General features: G+C 37.4%; 1 protein-coding gene and 1 pseudogene across 1 annotated transcript in view; one reads left to right on the plus strand and one right to left on the minus strand.

The window, feature by feature from the left end:
• Positions 1 to 27548, plus strand: part of PDE7B (phosphodiesterase 7B) — a 686767-nt gene that overhangs the window by 112957 nt on the left and 546262 nt on the right. The window contains exon 2 of the mRNA XM_063812658.1: positions 24985 to 25147. The gene's annotated coding sequence lies outside the window, so the exon portion shown is untranslated. The remainder of the gene's footprint in view (positions 1 to 24984; positions 25148 to 27548) is intronic.
• Positions 8398 to 9501, minus strand: LOC747520 (glyceraldehyde-3-phosphate dehydrogenase-like; annotated as a pseudogene).

Consider the following 27548-nt stretch of genomic DNA (forward strand, 5'->3'; position numbering starts at 1 on the left):
AGAAGTCGATTGGATTTTTATGTAAAGAAGGGCTCGGTGAGCCTCTAATCCTTAAATCATTCCTTTGACCACATTTTATTTCATTGTAAATGGAGATTACCACACAGAGGAATATCTGATGCTGTCTGGCTGATCCATTTCTAACTAAACAATTAAGTCACTTGTATGTCAGAGCATACTCTCAGCAACTGGCATTTCCATTACTTCAGGCTTACCCTGAGACTATTTTGGAAATATTTCATCTTCTGCTATTTTTTTTTTCTAGACAGTTGTTATTTTATTTTTAGATTGACAGACAAAATTGTATATCTTCATCTGTACAATGTGATGTTTTGAAGTGCATATGCATTGTGAAATGAATGAATGTAGCTAATTAACATACGCATTACCTCACATAATCATCATGTTTTTGTGGTGAGGACACTTAACATCCACTCTCTGAGCATTTTGCAGGAATACAATATATTGTTATTAACTCTGGTTTACAATGTTGTACAATAGAACTCTTCAATTTATTCCTTCTATTTAACTGAAATCTTGTACCCTTTGACCAACGTCACCCCAAGCACCCCACCTGCAACTGCAACTGCCCCCACTCCTCTACTCTCTAGTTCCAGGAGATTAATTTTTTTACATTCCACATATGAAGGAGATCATATATTTGTCTTTTTGTGCCTGGCTTATTTCACTTAACATAATGTCCTTTAGGTTCATCCATGTTGTTAAAAATGGCAGGATTTCCTTCTTTTTTTATGGCTGAATAGTGTTTCATTATGTTTCTATATGACAGTTTCTTTATCCATTCACTGATGGAGTCAGGTGGATTCCATTTTTTTGGCTATTAGGAATAATGCTGCAGTGAACATGAAAGTACAAATAACTCTGACATACTGATTTCATTTCCTTTGGATATATACATGATTATATCCACTAGTGGGATTGCTGGATTGTATGGTAGTTCTATTTGTAATTGTTTTGAGAAACTTCTATATTGTTTTCCATAATGGTTGTACTAATTTTTATTCCCACCAACAGTGTGCAAGGTGGGTCATTCACATCCTGGCCAACACTTATCTTTTGTCTTTTTGATAATAGACACTCTAATGGGATTTTCTTATACACATTTACCAAACTTCAGTTTGCTGCAGAACACAATTACCAGATATTTCAGTGGGGGCAAGGGTTGTTGTAATTACAATTTCACTTGCCTTTTGTGAATGTCCCTGTGATACCAAGGCATGGGAATGACATGTGTAGAGGCAGAACAATATCACTCCATAAAGATATCATCTCTCATTGTGATTTTAATTTGCATTTTCCTGATAGTTAGTGATGTTGAGCATTTTTTTCACATACCAGTTGGATATTTGTATGTCTTATTTTAAGAAATATTTATTTAGGTCCTTTGCCCATTTTTAAATTGGGTTTTTCGTTTTCTTGACTTGAGCCCCTTAAATATTTTGGCTATTAACCCTTTATCAGGTGTATAGTTTGCAAATATCTTCTCCCATTGCGTTGGTTGTTTCTTCACTCTGTTGATTGTTTACTTTATTGTGCAGAAGCTTTTTACTTTGATGTAATACTGCTTGTCTATTTTTGCTTTTATTGCCTGTGCTTCGGGGGTCATATCCAAAAAATCATTGCCCAGACCAATGTAATAGAGCTTTTCCCCTATGTTTTCTTCCAGTAGTTTCATAGCTTCAGGTTTTACATTTAAGTCTCTACTCCAGTTTGAGTTGATTTTCGTATATGGTGTGAGAGAAGAGTCTATTTTCATTCTTTTGCATGTGGATATTCAGTTTTCCCAACACCATTTATTGAAGAGATTGTCCTTTCCTCACTGTGTGTTCTTGGCACTTTTGTTGAAAATGAGTTGGCTGGAAAAGCCTGGATTTATTTCTGGGCTCTCTATTCTGTTCCACTTGTTGTGTCTGTTTTTATGCCTGTACCATGCTATTTTGATTACTATAGATTTGTAGACTATTTTGAATTCAGGTAGTGAATACGTGCTAATTTTCAATTAGCAGAAAGCTCAAGCAAAACACCCTGAGTATAAATGAAGCAGCTCTTTATGTGGCCTTCACGAGGATTGGACTCTCATAGGGCTTGGTTTTTGTATAACTCTTAGTTTTAACTACATCCTAAGGTTCTAGAGAAAATTCTGGAGCTGAGACTTAGCTATGCATTTGTACAACTTCCTTGTCTGCCAATCTAAAAGTCAATCTTACTGATAATCCCTATTTTTCTTTTATGCTTATTTCCTCTTACCATTGTTTAGTAGCTAATATACTCTGTATTTCACTTGCTTATGTGTTTATTGTCTGTCAACCCCATCATAGCTCCATGAGCATAGCACCACGGGGGCAGAAATTATCTACTTTGTTCATTGTCATAGTCACAGTGTCAAGAAAAGTGTCTGGCACATTGAATGTGTATAATAAATAATTTTGAATAACAGCCAGTCACCCTATTTTATATATCCTATTTTAGTATCTTGGCATGGGAGATAATTTCATGAGTATTTATATATTTGCAAACTTTGGAAGAAAAAAAGAAAAAACACTCTATAGAAGGCAAATTGAGAGGACTGAAAGTTTAGAAGTGACAAACAACCTAGAAATAGCTACACATTTTTAGTGATCAAAATCAATTTTTGTCATTAATCTGGATTTACTAACTTCTCAAAGTTATCATGGATGTAAAAGTGGCTTTAATCTGCTGATGCTCTGTGGTGTTCTACAAAATTGCTAAATTGCTTTTATGTGAAACTGGATAAGACATAACCCTTCGCCTACCTTTTATATTATTTTTTAGCCACGAGCCAAATTTTTCTAGTTAAGCCAATTTAAAAAATATTAGAAATGCAAATGTATTGCCATTGTTCTAAAATGTAGTTTTAAAATTCCATTTTTCAAGGTGGGATTTGTGATTATGTGTGAGGCGCTTCATTGTCTCTCAGCACTTCCCAACCAAAATCAGTCCATTTTGCCACTCCTGAGGAAAGGTCTGCTCTGTGTGACTCAGTTACTTCCATGAATATTTATCCTGCCTGTACTGTTGGAATCACCTTGAGATCATGTACAATTAGTTAGGGTTGATAGAATTAGTAATGTTACTGGTTGTGTTACAGCATCTATGGGTCTCAGTGAAGTGAGACTCAGTCCCTTCTCCCCATTACTCTATTTTCTGTCCCTTCTTGATTCTGCTTGCCATTTTGGGGGTGCCAATTTATTTCCTTAGTAAAAACAACAGTAGTTATATATTAAGATACAACTGTATTATTTGTTTTTTTTCTTAAATCCACTATTATTTTTTGTCTTTTCATTGATTAAACTTCAGGCAAAACTCATTTGGCTGTGTTGAATAACATTTTGCAATTTTCTTTTCCCTGTGTCTTTCACACTTTGTAGCATTGTGCTCATATATACTGTCTTTGTAAGTTCGAATCTATTAAGTGACGGTTCGTCATAAATCCTGTATAATACTTGATTTTCATCATTTATTTATATTTTGTCACCTGTACTCTCTTGTCCTGAGTACAAAGAATACACATTCATCTCTGTACCTTTTTTGTTTATTGATAGTTTATACTTTCTTTGGACAACTTTTAAATGTATATTTATTTATATTTGCTTATCCAATCTTATAAAGAACAATTTCATAAGTAGTTAGTCCCTGCTCATCTTCTTTTGATATTCCTAATATAGTCTTGTAATGGATTACTTGGGATATTTATTCCTCTGTATTTTAAAATCATGAATCTCAAACATCTCTATCCACCAAAGAATCTTTTGAACTAAAAAACGCACACAGACCACATTTTTGAAGGATTCAATTTCAAAATAAAGTTAGTTCCTACTTAGCCTTGCAAAATGAGGTATCTTCTCTTGATAAAGTTGTGCAATAATGAATTTCAATCATTGAATATTCTAAAAATGTGTTATCTTGCCTAATTGTTTCTATGCCTTTAGCTATTAAAAATATGAAAACATAATCCTTTATAAAAGCACATATTTTTACCTTCCATTTGAGTAATTTTTATTAGTCAAGGAATTTTGTATAGGTATATATTTGGTGAAACTTTTTAATAAAATTGTGTTTTTCTGGTTATAAAATGATGCAGTTTCATTAAAAACATTTATAAAGCAGAAAAATATATAGAATATAAAAATCATCCATATTTTCATAGCCAGCAAATCATTGTTATCTTAAAAATACATGTCTATAAACAATAATTTTTAATGGACTTGGGATCATTTATAAGTTCATTTACTACTTTTCTCTTAATAATGTATAATCTAATGGTTAGTGGAAAATTCATCATATGATGTTTTCACTATTTAATAAATTCCTCATTCTTAGACATTTAGATTGTTTTCATATTTTTCACTGTTATATATAATGATGTGATGAACATTTTTGAAAATAAATAATCATAGGGTTTTCTCTTAACTGTCTTACATACTTCATTTGGAGTTAAATCACTGAGTAAAAAGATTCACGTCTCCTCCCACACTCTGCCTTCTCTTATGTGATTTAGTACCTTTTGGTTGCCTTAATCTCTTTCTGCAAAGTAAGAAAGTGATCTGAAAAACTAATTTATATACAGTGTTGTTAACTTGTACGTGCTTTCCTGCCCCTTTCCCTTGCTCAGCTGTCCTAGACCAATTTTGGGAAGCAGACTCCACAGACAGAGGTTTATTTGCAGGCGATTTAGTGGGGAATGTTGTCAGCAACAATACAATAAAGGGAGTAAGGGAAGGGGGTTGAGCAGGAGAGGCTGAACTCGGGTGCAATAACAGGAAGGTCTCCAGCCATCCCAAGGGGAGCTCTGGAGCTCAGAAGGACCCTCAGAGTGTTCTTGAATTGAAATACATCTCTGAATACAACTTCCTCCTGCCACTCCCATTGACCAGTCCTTAGTTTGGTATAGGATGCCTTGGGCAAGGCAGTGGACATTCTCAATAGCTGGGTAAGATGAGGACTTCATCCCAAAGTGGCCGTCTGGGCAGTGAACCACTGGGTGTTCAGCATATCAGCCTCGTGGATTTTGTGTTATCAACCAATAAGGGGAGAGGGGGTGAAGTGTAAGTCAAAACAGATGATTCTCCACTAGGAAAATTTTAGTCTTTCTTGCCTGTTACCTAAATTGGAAAATGTACATGAGGAGGATCTTCTGCAGATCTCCTCGGCCTCTTTCTCATAATCCTGCTCTAGAACTCAAAATATCCTGCTCTACGACTCAAAACCAAACAAACATTGTTATTTGTTGGTGAAGGGGGCACCTAGAAGCATTTACTGACCGAGCAGTGACTTTAACATTATTTTATGTATCAGTGTCACCAGTTTAGAGGATTTCACTACATTAACAAGTCCTACTGTGAAAATAACTATAGTATTACTGATTATATAACAAGGTGAAATACTATATTTTGACCATTAAACTATTTTTTTTTTAACTTGGGTGACATTTAGCAATTTACCATTTCCAGCAATCTAAATGTTTATGTCACAGAAATCACATATTAAATTATCTGGAAATTTATTTCTCAGGAGGATCACCAAGGCATCAGAAAATAATAATAATTAATAACACAACTATAACAACTTGACATTTTATAAGGACAAAGTATACAGGTTAATCACTAATATTGTAATTTTTTTAACAGCCATTGAACTAAATTTTGACAATTGAAAAGAATTTAATTATGAACTCCTGATGATTTGCCTCCCACCTCCAAATAGTCCACCCTTCATTCTTTATGAAATATTTATTGTATAGGGGCTGGGTGTGGTGGTTCACGCCTGTAATCCCAGCACTTTGGGAGGCCAAGGAAGGAGGATCACTTGAGGTCAGGAGTTTGAGACTAGTCTAAGCAACAGAGTGAGATCCTCTCTCTAAAATATATATATATAATTTATTGCATAGGAAGTATTTTGGGGGGATAGTTTAATTACTGTTGTACCTGGTTGTACTTGATGAATATTCACATTTTTTCTGCTCTCTAAAATGAAAATTTAGTATCATTTAACAACACTAAGAGACATAATGGAAGCACAATTCTTTATTGCCATATTTTGGAATAGGGGTAAATAGGATGAGAGTTGTTTAAAATACATTTTACTCTGTCTCTCCCACTGAATGAAACTATGCATCCTGGACAGAATACATAAAGCAGATATTTGAGGAATCTAAAAAATAAATAATAGCAGATGTAGTGGGAAGACCAGAATTTGTTCATTTTTTCCTCTGGTATCTTCTGGCTTAGACTCAAGGCAGCCTGACACCTGAGAGAGCACCTTGTCATAGACACACAGCTGCAGACGCCATTTAGTTCAGACTCAAAGAGCATGAAAGTGACCTCTTGTTAGTGGCAGTGGTGGCAGTGAACGCTCTCAGAGGCTTTAAATTCTGAAGGAAGAGAACTTTGATTTGAGGAAATCTGGTCCCAAGATGGCAGAGCAAACTTTCTTGCTGTTTTTCTATCTCCATCCTCCCACCACTTAGTGTGGATGCAGCGGCAGGAAGTAGGTGGCAGAGAAGGGGGTAAATAAAGCCCCAGCTTTTTGGCTGCAGGACTGAAAAGAGGAGCTCCTAGGAACCAGTAAGTAGGAAAGAGATAGCACAGAGGGAGAAGCTTGGGAAAGGGGCCCAATGGAGTTGTTTACAAATTTCTGAGCTCTTTTTACGGCCACAGTCCTCTGGTGAGGACTGATAGTAGAATAGTATGCTTGTTTATGTCCTTATCTGGTTGGATGATGCAGCCTTTATTATTTATTTATTTATTCAGCAAAACATCTTGTCCTTGTTGGCAAGATACCCTATGAAATGTGATGGAGTCTTTTTCTAAGGCAGAGTGACTTATGTTCAAAGGCTCTCTTTACATATGGGCTCCTTACTTAGTTGCTCAGCATCTCAGGCTTGCCATCTAGAAAACGGATAGAATTCTCACTACCGTCAAGAACTGTTATGAGGATTAAATGAATTAATGTACACTAAGCAACTGAACCTAACAAATGTTTCTTTCCCTGTGGCATTTGGTTTTTAGCTTTCCTATCCATTTCCTAAGTATCAGGCCCTTAGGTTTCATGTTTAGCACTCCTTTAATCTGTCAAGTTTACTAAGTTGTAGGATAATTTAGAAGCTTCCTAAGAATCACATGTTAAATAAAAAAAGAACAAAGGTCTTAAAGGAAGGAGTGCTAAGATAAAATCTATGGTAACCTGCTGCCCTTTTTCTTACTTCTGAAGAGTTGAGGTTGTCAGAAAACTAATATTTAGATATGGGCTTATCTGGTTCATAATATTCTAAACAACACTGCTACCATTACTATTATTACCAACTAAAACTACTTAGGATGTGTCAGGTATTGACATTCTACATATATTAATTTATTTAATTCTTACAATAACAGGATAAGGTGGGTACCATTATTATTCTAATTTTACAGAATACATAACAAAAACATCACTTTATTGCCCTAGTCTTGTTATTCATATTTAATAAACGACTATTGTGTACTGGTCTTAAATTAATTATAAAATTAGTTAATATTTGGTTATCTCTTTAGGATAAAAACTCTAGCTAAAATGAGCCTTAATATGGGCAATGCTTTTTTTCCTGCTCCATAAAACAGACCAACCCTCCTTGCAGGCTTATGGCTAAAAACCCAGAATCTAATAACAACTTGAATGTTGGAGATGCATCAAGGTTTTTGCAATGTAAATTCCTTCCATTACCTTAGTTCAGGTCCCAAGCTTCTCTAGTTTAAATTATTATGATTGATTTCTTTTTATTTATTTATTTATTTATTTATTGTTTTTGAGACGGAGTCTCGCTGTCTCCCAGGCTGGCGTGCAGTGGCGCGATCTCAGCTCACTGCAACCTCTGCCTCCCAGGTTCAAGCGATTCTCCTGCCTCAGCCTCCTGAGTAGCTGGGACTACAGGCACCTGCCACCACACCCAGCTAATTTTTGTATTTTTAGTAGAGACGGGGTTTCACCATGTTGGCCAGGCTGGTCTTGAACTCCTGACCTCAGGTAATCCACCTGCCTTGGCCTCCTAAAGTGCTGAGATTACAGGCATGAGCTGTTGTGCCCAGCCTATTACAATTGATTTCTTACTGAGCATACCAGTCTCTTCTTCATTGACTGCATACTCCACCCTCACTGCTTGAATTATTTTTATTATTTACATGCCTGGTTTAAAAAATAATGGCTGCTCAATAAAGTAGGACCTTTTTCTTTTTTTTTTTTTTTTGACTGAGCACAGGGGACTTTAGTAATAGGACGTGACAAGGTGGAGCTCCCTAGGCCCCTCCCTTTTCAGGTGGTCTGTGTGGAAATTGTGAAGAGGGGAGATCCTCAGTGTTGTGAGGTCTGAGTGCAGCAGGGACTCCCCAGCAGCTGGGGGCCTCTCTCTTCCTCTTATACTCTCGCTGGGGCTGGTGGTCCGGGGGCCTTATTCCTTGGAAGCCATGTGGGCCATGAGGTCCACCACCCTGTTGCTGTAGCCAAATTCATTGTCATACCAGGAAATGAGCTTGACAAAGTGGTCGTTGAGGGTAATGCCAGCCCCAGCATCAAAGGTGGAAGACTGTGTGTCACTGTTGAAGTCGGAGGAGACAATCTGGTGCTCAGTGTAGCCCAGGATGCCCTTGATAGGGTCCTCTGAAGCCTGCTTCATCATCTTCTTGATGTCATCATATTTGGCAGGTTTTCCAGATGGCAGGTCGGGTCCACGACCAACACCTTGGCAGTGGGGACACGGGAGGCCATGCCAGTGAGCTTCTTGTTCAGCTCAGGGATGACTTTGACCATTGCCTTGACAGTGCTAGTAGATGCAGGTATGATGTTCTGGAGAGCCCTGTGGCCATCAGGCCGCAGTTTCCTGCAAGGGCCATCCACAGTTTTCTGGGTGGTAGTGATGACATGGACTGTAATCATGAGTCTTTCAACAATACCAGAGTTGTCATGGATGACCTTGGCCAGGGGCGCTAAGCAGTTGGTGGTACGGGAGGCATTGCTGATGATCTTAAGGCTGTTGTCATACTTCTCATAATTCACTTTCATCATGAACATGATGGCTTCAGTAGAGGGGGCAAAGATCATGACCCTTTTGGCTCCCCTCTGCAAATGAGCCCCAACCTTCTCCATGGCGGTGAAGATGCTGGTGGACTCCACAACGTACTCAGTGCCAGCATCGCCCCATTTGATTTTGGTGGGATCTTACTCCTGGAAGATGGTAATGGGATTTCCATTGATGACAAGCTTCCCATTCTCAGCCTTGATGGTGCCATGGAACTTGCCATGGGTGGAATCATACTGGAGCATGTAGGCCAGGTAGTTGAGGTCAATGAAGGGGTCATTGATGGCAACAATATCCACTTTACCAGAGTTAAAAGCAGCCCTAGTGACCAGGCACCCAGTATAGCCAAATTCGTTGACTCTGGCCTTCACCTTCACCATTGTGTCTCAGGGATGTGGCAGGCGCTGTGCTGCACAAGAAAATGCGGCTGTCTCTAATGGGAGAAGGGAGCCAAAATAGGGCTTATTCTATGCTTCTAAGAACTGAATCCTGGCCTCACTTATTTCTCTAATGCTGTCTCCTCTGACTGAAAGTAACAAACAGAAAGCCCTTGTCCAGTCACACAAATACAGTCATCATTCATGCCTTTGCTGCAGAATGTATCTGTCACTCTTAATTAAGTTGTGATAATAATTTTATTGTTTACTATTTATTGAGGACTTACATTGTACCAGGGTTTGTTCTAAACCCTTTATGTGGACCTATTTTATAGATAAAAAAGCTGAAGTTTAGAGAAATAGTTTGCCCAGCATCATACATTCTGTAAGTGGGGTTGCTGAGATTTGAACTCTCGGCATTCTAATACAAGCCTGAGTTTTTAGCCATGATACATATTGCTACCTGTTTATTTCTCACATTGAAGAATGGAAAGGATCACACTGACACTGCAAACCTAACATACACATCTTGTTTCCAGGAGGCAATAAGATAAATTGCATGGAAGGTCTGTTGGGAGGAATTTGGATGTTGTTACTGTCCCTTACCCTGAAGGTAATTATTAGGTCTTTTGAGCCCAGAGCTTGGTAACAGTTGCCAGTGTTGATAAGCCAAAGGTGGGGTATTTTCCTTTTTCCTCTGGTTAAAGATCAATTCACTTCTTTCATGTCTTCTTTTTAGCTGATGATAAAGGAGAAGAATAAAAGGATAACAGATGTGAATACTTAATCACGTTGCTTAATATTATGGAGTGACATAAAAATATGGTTTGCTTTATCTAGACAGATGTGGTTTTATAAAATAATCATGGTCTTTTTGTTTGCCATGTAGAATAATTATGCACAAAATGGGAGTGTACATTCTGGAAAGGTCATCTTGACTTTTAAAGGGTTTCTTTAGGCATTCATGATTGTCACTTTCTGATCAGTATGGGACAAGTTGGGATACATAAAACTCTATTCTGTGTTAAAGGAATATTTCAAAGATTCCATGTTTAGTGAAATAAAGTATTGCCTAGAAATTAGAGACTTGTGATTACTTGCACTGATTCATTCTGAAGTTTTCTGAATGCTCTTTTAAAAATCTGTAGCTCTTAGTTTCTTATTTCTTTCAGATATCAAGAAATGCGGATTTCCAATGCACTTAGCTTATGCTCAATATTAAGTGAAATAATTAATTTAGCATGTCCATGATGATACTAAATTAGTAATTCAGGGTAGTTAAAATTGCAGTGGATGCTGAACTGATCCAAGAAACAGTTTCAACCTTGTGAACTGGTTTGGAATTAGTAGTCTATCATTAAATAGTAATTAAACATCAAAGGCTTGAAATGGCCCATTATGTGCAACAGAAAGTTTGTGTGTTAGAATAAGACACTTGAATTAATATATATTTCATAATTTTATATAGCAATTATGTGGTGATAAACAGTATAATTATTTTATTTTTTATGAGTTCATTGTCTACATTTTATATTTTACATAGTAGTTATGGAGAAATTGCCTACTCTGTGATGATAAACAGAAGACTTTTTATTATTTTTAAACTCATTTTCTAAAAATATAACACAAAATTGGTTTATTTTATTTTATTTATTTATTTTGAGACAAGGTCTCACTCTGTTGCCCAGGCTGAAATGCAATGGCTCAATCTTGGCTTGCTGCAACCTCCACCTCACAGGCTCAAGTGATCCTCCCACCTCAGCCTCCCAAGTAGCTAGGACTACAGATGCACCACTATACTCAGCTAATTAATTTTTTTTTTTTTTTTTTGGAGAGACAAGGTCTCACTGTTTTGCCAAGGCTGGTCTCACACTCCCAGGCCCAAGCGATCCTCTCATCTCGGCCTCCCAAAGTGCTGGAATTACAGGCATGAGCCACCATGCCCGGCTAATTTTCTTTTAAATCCCTATACAGAATGTACTTTGAATATGGATTTTGTTTTTGTAACTCATATTTGAAAAATGTCTCTTTTAAAAAAATCATACAAATATTGAAAGTATTTGAGATTTTTTAACCTAAATCAGGAATTTGTTTTAACATCTGTTATCAGTCATCTGAAGCCACAACACTTGGTTTTTAGAGCCATTCCACTTTATGATGTGAACATGCATGATGCATGCAAGGAAGAGTAACATTTCATACTATGTGCAAAATAGTCAAACCTTGTATCTTTGGTATGTGGGAGATTGGGGAAGTGAAAAATGAGTCTGTTTTATTAGGGGCAGTGGTATATCATGGTGTATGGGTCATCATTGTGAATCACAGGGAAAGTGGCGTAGCATTTGGGATTGATCCACATGCCACCAGTAAATCTTGGCCCAAATCAAATCAAAATAGCACAGGAATTAAGATAGTTAACATTTGGCAGGGCACGGTGGCTCACGCCTGTAATCCCAGCACTTTGGGAGGCTGAGGTGGGCAGATCACAAGGTCAGGAGATCGAGACCATCCTGGGTAACACGGTGAAACCCCCTCTCTACTAAAAAAAAAATACAAAAAATTAGCTGGGCATGGTGGCATGCACCTGTAGTCCCAGCTACTTGGGAGGGTGAGGCAGAAGAATTGCTTGAACCTGGGATGGGGAGGTTGCAGTGATTCGAGATCGCGCCACTGGACTCCAGCCTGGGTGACAGAGCGAGACTCCATCTCAAAAAAAAAAAAAAAAAAAAAAAAGCTAACATTTATCAATGGTTAATTATGTACCTGGCACAGTTCTAAGTGTTTAAAGTGTATTAAATCATTAATCCTCACAAAAACCTTTAAAAATAAATACTGTTATTAATTAGATACCAGCAGGGGTGAGCATTGTATAGAGGAGCAAACAGGTATGGAGTGGTTGAGTAGCTTGCTACACAACTAGAAAGTGGCGGTGCTGAAATTGAACTCGGGCAGTTTGGCTACCCAGTCAGCACTCCTAACTATTTTATTAAATAAACATCTCCCTCGGGACTTTGATTGAGGTCTAAGTCATAGAAATAGTCTGTTTTCCTGAATTTTTCTTCGTTAAGATGAAAGTTCTAACTTCCTGCCAGTAAATGTCTAATTTATCTGGAATTTATATCTTCAGGATATTTGAGTCTTAGAGTTTGTTTCATTGTCCCAGTGGTCAGTCTAATGTTGAGCTTAAGTCATTTATGAATTCAGCCCTTTTGTTTTTATGAAGATGTAGAAAATATTCTATGGCTTTCTTTTCCTTTTCTTTTTGTAGAGACGGAGTCTCGCTCTGTCGCCCAGGCTGGAGTGCAGTAGCGCGATCTCTGCTCACTGCAACCTCCGCTTCCGGGTTTCAAGCAATTCTCCTGCCTCAGCCTCCCGAGTAGCTGGGACTACAGGCGCTTGTCGCCACGCCCAGCTAAAGAAAATATTCTATGGCTTTCCTGTGGGTTGCTCCTAAGCTTCCTCCAAGATATTTCTTCTTTCTCCTCTTTCCAGAAGCACAGTCACCCATCTAGCTTGGGCTCTCTTTAGCCTCCTCTGTGGTAGTCCTAACTCTAGTCTCCTTACAATTTATTTTCTAGATTAACTTAAGCAATGTTCTGATCACAAACTTTACTATTGTCTCTCCATTTATCATTATATACAATCCAAGTCCCTTAATGTGATAGCCCAATGTCTTGTTGCTCTGGATCTACCTTTCTTTTCTTATCTTAAAATTCTTAATCATCATGGAAGCTAACATTTATTGAGCACTTACTATATAACAAGCACTGTGCTTACTTCCAAACATACAAAGATGAATAATAGAACCTACTTTCTCCCTTTGTGATTATCACAGGGATTATCTCACTTAATCTTTGTGGAAACCATATGAGCTATGTAATATTATTAACTCCATTTTAATGAAGAGGAGACAAAGGCTTGAAGAGTTTATGTAACTTATTCAAGGTCACAAGAGAACCATGTGGTAGAGCTGGGATTCACACCCTCACTTTTAAGCCCTATACAATACTCCCCATGTCATAAATTTTCTAACTCTAACCCATCTTTAGATGTATGGGGCTACTCACCACTCCCTTTATATCCCTCACTTTTTTCTCTTCATTATCATGTTTTATGTCATTTTATTCTCCTTGTATGTAGGTCTCAATTTTTTTCCTTATTTCTGCCTATTGAGTAACAACTGCCTTCAACCTGTGGATATAATTGACCTCTCCCACCACAGAACCAAAGCTTCATTTATTTTCTTAACTCCCATAGTGCTATAACCTTGTATGCTGCTTATACAGACTATATGATGAGCTTTATTGAGTGCTAAAAATTTTTTTAAGAGTAAACGCTTCTAATTATGTATCATAAGTAAGTTCTCAGAGAAGCTGATTCAGACTTTCCACCAAAGGGTTGTGTTGGTACAGAAAACATAAACATCAACCACATTTTAGCACAATTTTCATCATTCTCTTGTGGTTTGACTTTTCTGATGATGTCTAAACTTAGACATAAAAGGAAACCCCGCCTCATATGGATGACATGGAATGGAAAAGAAGCTCCATGGCTTTCCTGTTTCACTGGTGGGTTTGACCTTTTCCACACGTGCATTTGCTTTGAACTCCTCCTAAGTTAGGTGCTACGTGAATACAAGTTATAATTAACATGCTTTCTTTGGGTCTCCTTGAACAAAATGTTCTCTCTCATGATATGCTATGCATATTTACTTTGAATGAATAATAGTTTTGAATTTGGATTTAGAAAGCAGATAATGTGACTGAAATCCATGTTTCTTCTTTGCCTTTAATCTAGGGCTGCAGGATGGGGCCCAAATGTGAAGGGAATAAAACATGAGAGAACCTTGTTTAGCCACGAGATAACCAGGGATAAGAGGTTTAGCTTATAGGCTCTAATCAAACGTGTTATTTTTCATCGAAAACTGGCGTATGGTATCACTATGCAGCTGTTAACCAGCTGTTTCCTTTCTACTGGGGTTCTTGTGTGCTCTCTGCTTTAAATTTATGTGTTGCTTGGGATCCCGAAGGATAAAATAGTACTTGTAGGTTCAAGGTAGTGGTTGGAATGGTTGTTTGCATGTTTTTAGATTTTTTAGTTTAAAGCAACATGTTTAAAATGTTTTCTTCTAATTGCTATTGTGAATATGCAAATGTTTATTTAATCATGCTCAAGTGAGAGAAGATATAGAAACAATTCATAGGCTAATTCAAACCATGTTTTTCCCTCTCTTGTTTGCCCTACACTAATCTGCCAAGCCTGTATGATTGTCTCAGTTCTCCATTTAGCACCGAAGTTAGTTTTGAACCCTGAAAAAAGAGACATTTATATACTTAATTATTTACATATAATAATAAATATCGTGGTCATGTAATGGCTACTTCAGTCATTTTATTTCCGGAATTGGTTCCTTCCAGTGGGTTCTTGGTCTCGCTGACTTCAAGAATGAAGCCATGGACCCTTGCAGTGAGTGTTACAGTTCTTAAAGATGGTGTGTCCAGAGTTCGTTCCTTCAGATGTTCAGATGTGTCCAGAGTTTCTTCCTTCTGGTGGGTTTGTGGTCTTGCTGACTTCAGGAGTGAAGCCACAGACCTTTGCAGTGAGTGTTACAGCTCTTAAAGGTGGCGCATCCAGACTTGTTCATTCCTCCGGGTGGGTCGTGATCTTGCTGACTTCAGGAGTGAAGCCACAGACCTTTGCAGTGAGTGTTACAGCTCTTAAAGATGGCATGTCCAGGGTTGTTTGTCCCTCCCAGTGGGTTCGTGATCTCGCTGGCTTCAGGAGTGAAGCTGCAGACCTTCGCAGTGAATGTTACAGCTCATAAAGGTAGTGCAGACCCAAAGAGTGAACAGCAGCAAGATTTATTGCAAAGAGTGAAAGAACAAAGCTTCCACAGTGTGGAAGGGGACCCCAGCGGGTTGCCAGGGCTGGCTCAGGTGGCCAGCTTTTAGTCCCTTATTTGGCCCTGCCCATGTCCTGCTGATTCGTCCATTTTACAGAGCGCTGATTGGTCTGTTTTTACAGAGTGCTGATTGGTGCGTTTACAAACCTTTAGCTAGACACAGAGAGCTGATTGGTGCATTTTTACAGAGTGCTGATTGGTTCATTTACAATCCTTTAGCTAGACACAGAGTGCTGATTGGTGCGTTTACAATCCTTTCGCTAGGCAGAAAAGTTCTCCAAGTCTCCAGCTGACCCAGAAGCCCAGGCAGCTTCACCTCTCAATTTCATGCCTTCACTGGCCCGATGACAGAGTTTCACCAACAGAAGAAAATCTTTTGGTTTGTCACAGTGTGTATGGTCTGTGGTCAGATATGTCAAAGAATGGTAAACAAAGGCCTGTAGACAGTATATCAGTGCTATGGTTTGAATGTGTCCTCCAAAGTTCATGTGTTGGAATCTTAATTCTCAATGCCATAGGTTTGAGAGGTGGGACTTTTAAGAAATGGTTAGGTTATAAGACCACATCTGGTCTCATGAATGGATTAATGCCATTAGTGCAGCAGTGAATCAGTTGTCACAGGAGTGAGTTCCTGATACATGGATAAATTTGGTCCCCTTCTTCCCCCTCTGTCATGCTCTTTTGCCTTCCTGTCTTCTGCCATGGGATTACACAGCAAGAGGGTCCTCACAAGATACAGCCCCTTGATTTTGGACTTCCCAGCCTGAGCCAAATACATTCATGAGCCAAATACATTTCTTTTTTTATAAATTACACAGTCTTAGGTATTTTGTTAGAGCAGCATACAACAGACTAAGACAATTGGAATTCCTACTAAGGATTCACATGGTATGGAGTTTAAACATAATGGAATATGTTTATGTTATCCTTTTTATTATTGGAAGGTTGAGATTTTATTATTACAAGGTTGAGATTAGGAAAATAATACCTAACAATTATAACACTTACTACACACTAAGTTTTCTACATGTATTAATTTATTTAACCTTCTTGATAAGTACTGTTAACATCTTTGTTTTATAGGTAAACTGAGACAAAACATGTTAAGAAAAGTGTACATGGTTACACAACTTGTAATAATCAGAGAAGGATTTAGATGTTGGTAGGTTAGCTCTTTACTCTGTACTAGACTGCCTTGAGTTGTTGCAAGGAGTTAATAATTAATCAGATTACTAATTTCAGAAGTAGTCCAGTGGCATGTGCCTCTATAATTCCTGTGTTTGGTATGTTTGATTAACTTCCCCTAAACTTTTAGAACTCTTTTTCATGATTCCTGGGGAGCACCAGTGTGGGGGCAGCAAAGCTTCTATCTAGAAGATCAGTTAAGTCAAGTTAAGGAATTTACAGTAGGTGTATTAGGATATATCAGGGTGTACTAGTCAATGTCAACCAAATGCAGAGTGAGTTGAGCTGGGATTACTATATCATGCTCCAACAATTCAAAGTTTTCATGGGGATCTCTCTTTTCTGAAACCAAGTCTAAAACTCTCATACCTCTCATGTGAATTTATGTTAAATTTCAGAGCATTCAAAGATTTTCTCACCCTAATGTTCCCTTGAATTAACTAGATCAAACTGCTGAGCTCATAGGAGGGGCTTCTGAAATATGTTTGCTTGTTTGCTTTTGGATAGATGGATAAGTGGATAATTGAGAGAAAGAAAAATAAAGTTCATATTAATAAAATTGTAACTTGCCATATTTCATTTTGTTACCAGGAATTAATGACAGTCTTTAAATGACTTAGTCTTCCTCCAAGGCATTGTCTCCTGCTAAGCCTCAATAGGCAGGTAGGGAAGAGAAGCTATTGAGAGAGGGAGTGCTCTCTAGATAGCTTTCTTTTTTCTTCCTGACCACAGTTAGCACAGAATATGGAATCATTTAATCTCCATGTTATCTTTGGTGGGGGCCAGGAATATAAGGAGGAACAGAAGCTAAAATAACACCACCACCACCAACACAGAGAAGCTAAAATGAAATTACTGAGTTAATGACTGAGTCCTCTATAACAGCAACTTAATATATTGGCTGTGTAGGCCATGTTATTAAATTGTGGTTCCAGTGAGTATCTTAGAGCAAATAACTATAGCAAGAGTACTATTAAATTCTTAGCAAACCAATAAATCCATACCTGCCAGTTAAGGGCAAAAGATATCTAATTTACACATTTAAGATGTATACATGCTACATTTGGTTTCGGAGCATTGGTTTCCTTGGATTTAAAGTGCATTTGTACATTAACTAGAAAAAATTGGTAGACTTTAACAATAAGGTGAAATACTCAAACCTGGGAAGAAATCAGTAGGCTTTAACTATAAGTTTAAAGAGCCAAAACAAGCCACCAAATGAAAAAGTGAAAGCTCATGTGTGCTTTACACATAGCAGACGTGCTAGAAATAATTGAGTAAATGTAGATGGACATGAATAGGTGGAGAAAAACCTATGAATTAATGGCACCAAAATCTCAGGTTCTACTTGGGGAACGAGGATCTGCCGTCTGGGGAGGTAAAGTGAGCTAGTAAAATGACATGATCAACCATTGCTAGGATAAGCTGTTTAGTCAGAACACTAGCTAAGGTCTCAGCTAAGGAGAATGAGTAAGTGGTAATCATATTTGAGTAAGTGGTAATCATATTTAAAGACTCAGAGATCAACAGAAGCAAACTCCTTTATTATTTATTTGTTATTATTATTGGGGATCTCACTCTGTCACCCAGGCTGGAGTGCAGTGGAATAAGTATAGCTTACTGCAGTCTTGAACCCCTGGGCTCAAATGATCTTCCCACTTCAGCCTCTCGAGTAGGGTGTAAACCATCATGTCCAGTGCAAAGTCCTTTATAAGGTGGCATACTTGCCTTGGGTAAAGAAAAAGATGACCTGTGTTGGTGAGCAGTGTTATCCAGTAGATCCAGATGTTTTGCTATCAAAATCAAGAAAGTAGGTAAGGCAAAAGAACGGGCCCAGTCAGAGCAGAACACAGGGGCTGCCCTTGGGAGAAAAGTGGGACTAAACAGCATTTGGGATCAGAAAATCATTTTAATATGATGATTCAGGGTATTTTACTAGCCCACTTTCGAATTCTCTTCACCTAATCATTATAAAGACTCCTATGGCTGGTGATTCAGAGAGCTCACAAAGTCTAAATTGCATGTACAAAAGGATAAATGTAAAATTTTGCACTTAGCTTAAGAAACAAGTGGATGATGGGTAGGGAGAACAAGCTCAGTCACACTTTGCAGGAAAATAAAACAAAACAAAACATTGCATTAGGAGTTTTAAAATTTAATCTTAACTGCCACAAGTCAACTGTGTGACTTTTGGCACAAGATCTTTTAAAACCTTAATTTCCTTATCTGAGAAAGAGGATGTTGGAAGAAGATCGTCTCTGAGGTTCTTCCTGGATTTAATTTTATAGTTCTATGGCGTCGAGTTTTCTTTTAAGTACCAATTCATATGAAGCAATGTTGTGACATGTGATGCCAAAAATCTAATTCATTAGGAGAAATACAGAGACTAGATTATCCTACTGTATTCAGTGTAGTCGCTTCATCTGGCTGGACAATCAAGTTATGGTTGCCATATATTTTGAAGGATATTAAAAAAATTATAGGAGATCTAGAGGAAGTTGACTGAGGTGGTTATTATTGTAGAAACAATTGTATAGAAGAAATCATGAGATGAACTAGGGTTCATTAGCCCAGGCCAGAGAAGAAGGGGGCACTCAGTAACTTTCTTCCAGTATCCCCTCTCATAGCTCTAGGTGGAAGGCTGTAGGAAGATTTTCCCTAAAGTCTACATAAAAAGAAATAAAAAGACAAACCTTCAAATAATTGCAGTGTTCCAGTAGTAAACTGGATTGCTTTGTGATGAAACGATTTCCCTCACAAGGATGATGTTCAGGCAAAAGTTGAAAGACCATCTCTGCAGGGAAAGCTGGATTTGATGATCTTGAGGGTCCCAGGCACTCACAGGTGCTTCCATCTTATGATTTGCTCAGTCTTGACATTAGTTTTGAAATTACAATAAAAACAAATGTATGTGCTAATATCAGAAGTGATAAATTTTTATGGCAAACTATTTTCTGATTAATCAGAAATAAAATATTATAATTGTCAAAACTCAGACAATTTCATTTAGTTCTAAATAAAGAACTATTGAAAACAGCAACATGATCTGGAGGTTTTTACAGTTCCTCTTGCTCCTTGGCGTCTTTATCCTTCAAGAGCATTTCTCTGAGTGTATTTCTTTCACATCTAATTCTGTCTTGGTGCCTGCTTCTTGGAGAATCTGAGTTGACCTAGTAATAAACACACAATAAATATTAGCAATTTTCTCTTACTCTTTCCTCTGTGACTCAAAAGCAATTTGTTTTCTTCCTGTGAATAGTTTGTTTACTGTTGGTGGATATAGAATTAAAGTGAGTTAGAATTTTATGTTGTTTTTCCTAACGGAACCATGGAAACGTTCTTGCTGTTTGATAGTTACAAAATGCCTCCTGATTTTAGGCGGATAGTAACAATTTAGAATTGAATTGTAAACAGCATTTGGGACCAGAAAATCATTTTAATATGATGATTCAGGGTATTTTACTAGTAAAAATACTTAATATCACTTAGTATTTAGACTTCACATCTAACTGGACTAGATGACTATTTATGTGTAGACAGGACTTAGAGGCGGAACAGCAGGAGGAAATGTAGAAAGTCAAACACCTGGCTAGGGAAAAGTCCTTACACTGTCTGGATTTGGTGTCAGCCTCCGCTCTGTCTCCACCACTAGCATTTCCAGCCAATGCATCCCTGATTACTCAAAGCCAAGCATTTCCTGCAGAGTAGCAGGAGGGATAGGAAACAGCATGTGCTTCCTGGTCTGGGAGGTGGCACAGGACTGCGGGGCAGCCAGTAATAGCAAACACCTAAAGCGGGAAAGGATTTGGTGACCCTGTGAACAGAACTTTGCTTTTCAGCAGAATGACACAATCATCTGTAGCATTTTAATCTGGATTTAAGTCATAACTACTGAGAACACACTCACTGTAGAATCTTTGCTTTTGGGGCACCAGGGTAATAAGGTAGACAGGACTGATACTGACTTATGCAGGGGAGAGAAACAAAGATACACCCAGCTCTTCCGGAGCATGGGGTGCCCTTGGTGGAAATAAGCAAACATTTTTTTTTTTGCCCTGGGGTCAGTTAAGGTCATTCAGGAATCACTTCATTGAGAAGGACAGTCTTGAAGAGAGTCCAAGAGAAAAAGCATAAAGTTATGCTTTGAGTGGAGGGAAGGGTATAATCATTCCAGTTAAAGGGAATTGCTGTCGATCATAGCTCTGAAGCAGAGAGAATGATTTGTTAACCAGGGCCGTGAACTTAGGTTTACCTTTGAAGTTCTTAAACACTGTATAAAGCTGCATATTTTAAGAAGTAGAGTGAGCCTTAAATATTTAAATTATTTAAATGTGTATCTCTCTTGTAGGGCATGGGAAGAGGACCATAGTTTCTGTGGCCTCCCTAAGATGGCCTGCCACCTCTCCTGATGCTGGTGACTTCTTGTGATGGTGGGGCAATATTAAGTGTTTGAAAAAGGAAGAAGTTCTTATTCCCAAGTGAGAGACCATATAAACATAGAAATTAAAGACAAGGGATTTGGATGAGGTGTGGATATGAATTACAGTTTTATTTCTTGCTAGTCATGTCACCCTGGGAGAGTTACTTCATCTTTCTGAGCTTCAGTTTCCTTATGTAAAGGAATGGTGACAATATTAGCTCCTATCACAAAGGATTTTTGTGAGAATTCAGTGAGATGCGCCATGTACGATGTTTAGCACACAGTGCCAGAAATATTTTATGGGAGCACAGATTCAAAAATGACTAATTAGAGCAGTTACTGAGGCGTCTCAGTGCAACAGCTGTGTTTATTATTGAATTGCCTGCAAAAATGGGCACACATGGCTTTTTAAAATTTTTTATTAAAAGTTAGTAATTTATGATGGCTTTATTAAAATACATGACTAGTGTAACTGGCTTTTATCACATAGAACAGTTTATGTTTTCATTAGTGAGATGAAAAGAAAAAGAAGATTTCCTGCATCCTGAATTAGAGCTATCATCTGTTAAAAATATTTATGACTAAGAAACAAAAGATACTTGTTTTTACAGGATAGGAGCTCAATATATAATTACAAAATGAATAGATTCACCTATTTATTAAATACATATTTGTTTTAAATAATGATAAGTGCTAATAGGGGGATATGATAGGGATTGGGCTGTGTGTGTTTGTAGATATTGTACTGCTCTGAAATTTAGATTGGGCACTAGTCTTAATGTCTAAATTCCAAAATTACTTGAAAATTGCAACTTCTATTAAGTGTGCTCAACCTAAAAGTTTCCAGAAGGTTTATGATAATATTCAAGTTTAAATTCAACATAATTGCGAAAAGTTGTATTTTGTTTATTTTCAGAGTTTATGAACTTTTTCTGATGTTTTCCTAATATACGAAAATGAAATTGGGAAAAAAAGTTACTTTCAGTAATTGGACCTACATCCTTCAGCGTGGATTTGTTTCCCCGTTTGGCTAATGTTTCATTGACCTCTACAAGGCTGGCATTTCTAGAATACCAACCGAGTAAATTTTAGACTCTCCACAGTTGATTTTTGTTGAAGCTATCAGAAACTGTCAAGAACTCATTTGATAATTATAAGTTTTTGTGTTTGTATAGTAGTTAATTTGCAATCATGTGCTGTTTTGTTGAATGTTTGAAGTTGGCTTGCTATTGATGTCCTTTTCTAGGATGCATTTTCCACATAGAATAGAATACATGCCTGAGTTCTCAGGTTTATTTGTTCATTTAAAAATAATTTATCAAGTGCCTATCATGTGCTACATGGTTCTAGTATTAAATTGAACCCCATGCCACTGTGGGTATTCTATCCTTTTTAACTCAAAAGTCAGAAATTTGATATAGTTCAACTTATTCAAAAACAAGTCCCCTTTAAAGAGCTTTCAATCTAATATAAGGTTTTAGGTGTATAAAAAAAGAATGCCTCTAAAAATTTTTATACTTCATTAAAAATTTTGTGGCCATGGAATTCTAAAATTCTGTAGATCAGAAATATTTCTATATAATGAAATATACAATGAAAATATTTCAGTATAATGAAGTTATTTCCCTGATGCAAGGTCTCATTTAGAAGAGTTTGTTTTCTGCATGAAGCATCCAAAGTAATAAATGATTTCTTCATCCTTGCGCCGCGCCGTATCATCAAGAATTACTTATTTGTCCATTTTGTTGTGATTTTTAAAGCTAATTTAGAATCAAAACTGAAGTGAGAAATTGAACAGTAGCCCAGTTTTGTTCCTGCTTGGAAGAAGTAATTAATCTTTAACTTCCCGTATTTCTACCTACTCTCTTTCAAAAGCACAAATAATTTTCCTTACCAGAAACCTCCTAAATTTCATAGCATTCACAGTATACACTGACATGATGTAGGAGAGGTGACATGTTATGTGCTTGAATTCAGAGTTTTTTCCCTCGTTCTTTTTGATTTAATGCCTGAAAAGAGTAGTGGCATATGGACTCTGTTCTTATTCAAAGCCCAATTATGGTATGATTCCTGGCAAAAATGTTCACCATTATACAAGTCCACAAAGGGCTTTGAATTATTGACCCTACTCAGTAAACAAGAGAGCTCCTTGTTGTTGGTCCCACTGGGGAAGGGGGAGCACAGGCAAGGTAGTGGAAGGCATAAAAAAGGAAAGCAAGGAGAGATGAATATGCAAAATGCTGTTATTTTAAACCCTCTTGTTTTAGTTTACATTCAAGGAATTGTAATGTAATGGAGAGGGCACAGAATTAAAAACTAAAATGATGGGATTCCAAGCAGGCTAAACTTAAAGTACCTTCCTCACGACAAGCCTACCTGCCTCTGTACCCATTGTTTCCCCCTCCCATTTTGGTTGGAGGTGACACTCCTTGCCATTGGGCCAATCCTCTTACCAACATCAGAAGCCCACTTCTTTCTTATCATGTTTTTATCATCCTCCTTCTCTTCTATATCTTCTCCTTCTCTCTTTCTACTGGATTTTCCTCATCAGCGTTTAAACATATGGAAGTCTTTTAATTTATAAACATCTCTTTATCCTATTTTCCCCTCCTGTTACCACCCTAATCCTCTCCCTCTTTACCTGTGCATAAGAAGTAGCACCGCAAGGCAACACTTGTCTTTACTCAACAGCTCCACTTCCTTAGCTCTCATTCATTAATTAATCTTCCTCTGAAAGGGCTAAACCAGTTATCAATCATCTCCCTGAAGCTAAGTTCGACAAACATTAATAAGTTTCTTATCACTTACCCTCTTATCAAAGCACAACAAAGCTGACCATGCCACTCCAGTAGATCCTCCACTGACTTGGTTTCCATGATACTAGATCCTTTTGGATTGTCTACTGCCTCTTCAGTTGCTCCTTCTCCTTCTTCATTTACCAGCCAGTGCTCCTCCATCTGATCTGAAACGCTGGACTTCTTCAAGCTTCAATCTTCGGCTCTCTTTTCTTCTCCTTAGACCAAGATTTCTCAATAGCTTTTGGGTCTTAAAGAATCCTTGACAAAAAATTATTGCTATAACTTCCAGTATATCAGCATGATCAGTAAGTTGCAGACATAATAAACTAAAAATACTATTAATACTCTTTTGGAGATAGAATGATAGTTTTCTATGGATATGTTTATTTTGGCTAATTTTATCAGCCCACTCATTTTGTGTGGTTCTCCTCCCACTAAGGATATCAACTTGAATGTAAGTCAATAGTATGAGTAGCGCAAACTTTAGTTTTTCTTTTTTTTTTTTAAATTAAAATTTCTTCTGGTTTTTTAAAACCTTATCCAATTAGACTTAAAATTCTTATTACAAATGTCTACTATGTAATTAGTATGTAATCTCAACATTTTAGGAGGCTGAGAAAGGAGGATCATTTGAGGCCAGGAGTTGAAAACCAGCCTGGTCAACATAGTGAGACCTTGTCTCTACAAAATAAAAAAAAATTAGCCAGATATGGTAGAACTTGCTTGTAGTCCCAACTACTCGGGAGGCTAAGGCAGAGGATCACTTAAGCCTAGGAATTTGGGGCTGCAGTGAGCTATGATTGTGCCACCACACTCCAGCCTGGGTGACAGAGCAAGAGTCCATCTAAAAAAAAAAACAAAAACAAAAAATGACCAAAAACCCCCCCAAACCCATAAATTCTACTATAAAAAATGCAAACACGGTATGGTATGTGGTACATGGTGAATGGCAAGAGTGGTTTTTCCCTATTTACAACTAAAGATGACTTGTTAGCTAACCTTTCTTGAAAAAAGAAAGACAATAAGCTTAGCTTGTCTTTTAAAAATTTAATTCCTTTATTTTCAATAATTCTTAAAACCCATGGGTTAACATAATAAATTTCTGTTAATAAATAACTGGCTTAAGCCAAAATAATTTTCAAATTGTATTTACTTAGAAGCATTCAAAATGTCAACAACATGGCTGCAACTGTTTTTTTTTTTTACAATTATAGAGTTGTATTCAGTTATCAAAACAACAATTATTTTGTATAAACTGCATCAGAGACAACTGAAGATGAAAGAACTACCATCTCCACATATAACTAATTTGTGCAGTGCACCAGAAAGAACCTGTTTAAATTTCCATGCCAATTTACAACCCCCATACTGTGCCAGGTAAGGTTAGTGGCTATTGAAAATACTACCTGGACAGGGCTATCTAAAGACACATTGGATAGTGTGTTAACTATATAAAAAAAGACACTGTACAATTTAAAAACAAATTTTATACAGACTTACATTTCAAATTGTTTCTTTAAAAAGAATCAGTTGTGTACAGGGGAGTTAAATGCTATTAAGACAAGAAAAACACTGCACTAGAACCAACTTATTAACATTGTCATTATCTCCTCCTCCTCCTAATCCCAGCACTTTGGGAGGCCGAGGCCGGTGGATCACGAGGTCAGGAGATCGAGACCATCCTGGCTAACATGGTGAAACCCCGTCTCTACTAAAAATACAAAAAAATTAGCCGGGCGTCATGGCGGGTGCCTGTAGTCCCAGCTACTCGGGATGCTGAGGCAGGAGAATGGCGTGAACCCAGGAGGCGGAGCTTGCAATGAGCTGAGATGGCGCCACTGCACTCCAGCCTGGGCGACAGAGTGAGACTCCGTCTCAAAAAGGAAAAAAAAAAGATTGAAGCACTAACACCTACCTGAGTTTCCAGCCTGATGGCCTATCCTATTGATTTCAGACTCGACAGCTCCTAAAATCACATGACCCAATTCCTTTAAATAATTGTCTTAATACATAGATATTTATATCTTCTATTGTGTCTGTTTCTTTGGAGAACCCTGACTTACATAGTGCTGTTAACATCGCTTTGTCTAAGTAGACAATATAATCAGTAAATATACAGAAGATTTGAACAGCATTATTAACCAAGTCGATCTAATTAACAAATGCAGATATAAATTATTTCAAGTACTCATGGAACATTCATAAAGATCAACATGTGCTGCATCAAAAAACACATCTCAACAAATATCAAAGATTGAAGTGATACATAGTATATTTTGTGACCACAACAGTATTAAAGTGGAAATTAGTAACAAATGTAAGTAGAAAATCCCCAATATTTAGAAATTCAGCAATATCCTTTTAAATAACCCATGTGTCAAATGAGAAATTATGTTGGGGATTAGAAAATTTTTTGAACTGATTGATAATAGAAAACATTATAAATGGGTGAGATGCGGCTAAAGAAGTGCTTACATGGAAAGTTATAGCTTTACATGCTTATGTTTAAAAAGAAGAAAGGTTTACAATCAGTGACCTACTTCTACTTTAAAAACCTAGACTAAAAACTTCTCTGGTTTCCATTGTAACATGTAAGGAGTTTGGAAGTCATTACTGCATCCTAACAACAAACAAAAAGCTGAAAAGGGCCTGGAAAATAAAAACTTGTCTCAGATCTATCAGAGAAGTGAGGTCACAGGGCAAACTACTGTCCTAAAAATTAGAGAGACTGAATACAGAGAATTACAACTTAAAGGAGAAGAAACCCACAAGCAGAAACCTCCACAGGAACCAGTGCTGGGCTATATAAACCTAAACTCTAATTGACAAATTCTTAGAGCCTTAGTGTAGAGAAATCTAAGAGTTAAAACTCCATGGGAACCCAGTCATATGGGAACCCACACACCTTCATGAGTTTACCATTCAGAGATTGACCCTATTCTCCCAGTAGATATTGAAGAAAAATCCTCTCATGCTTCTGTCAGGGGAAGGGGGAAAGTAATCATTTAAAAGTACACCAGAGCATGCCATTCTTCTTAACAAGGCCTGCCCTCAGGAGAAACTATTTTTACCAGAGCCTAACCTATTGGAGTTTTTCAGAGCCCAACTGACTGAGGGAAAGGAATATTCAACTCTACCCCACTCTAGCCATCCTCTTCTACCTAAAAGGGGAGAAAAGTGAGAAGCACATACAAACTTCACAGTCCAGAGGCACAGGCTCACTAAAACATTGAGTGCTCATCACAGTACTAAAGAAATCTACCCTGACCCACACTGTCCCACCACATCACTAAAGGCCTATTTACTGCAATTCCTTTTATCCAGTCCATGTTCACCTTTCAACAAAGAAATTATAAAGCATACTTAGAGGCAAAATGTGCAGTTTGAAAAAAGTAAGCATCAGACCCAGAGTTGGATATAGCAGGATGTTGCAGTTACCAGATTAGGAATTTTAAAAAATTATGATTGATGTGTTAAGGGCTCTACTGGACAAAATAGAGAACATGTAAGGATGGATGCATGATGTAAGCAGAGTGATGGAAATTCTAAGACAGAATAAAAAAGAAATACTAAAAAAAGAAATGCTAGAGATAAATAACCTTGTAACAGAAATGAAGAATGACTTTGGTGAGCTCGTTAGTGGACTGGAGATAGCCGAGAAAAAAAACTGTGAGCTTGAGGATATGTCAGTAGAAACTTTCAAAACTGAAAAGCAAAGAGTAAAATACCAAAAACAATGAAATGGAATATCTAAGAAATGTGATAAAACTACAAAAGG

The sequence above is a fragment of the Pan troglodytes genome, chromosome 5 (assembly GCF_028858775.2).
Source record: "Pan troglodytes isolate AG18354 chromosome 5, NHGRI_mPanTro3-v2.0_pri, whole genome shotgun sequence".
Lineage (NCBI taxonomy): Eukaryota > Metazoa > Chordata > Mammalia > Primates > Hominidae > Pan > Pan troglodytes.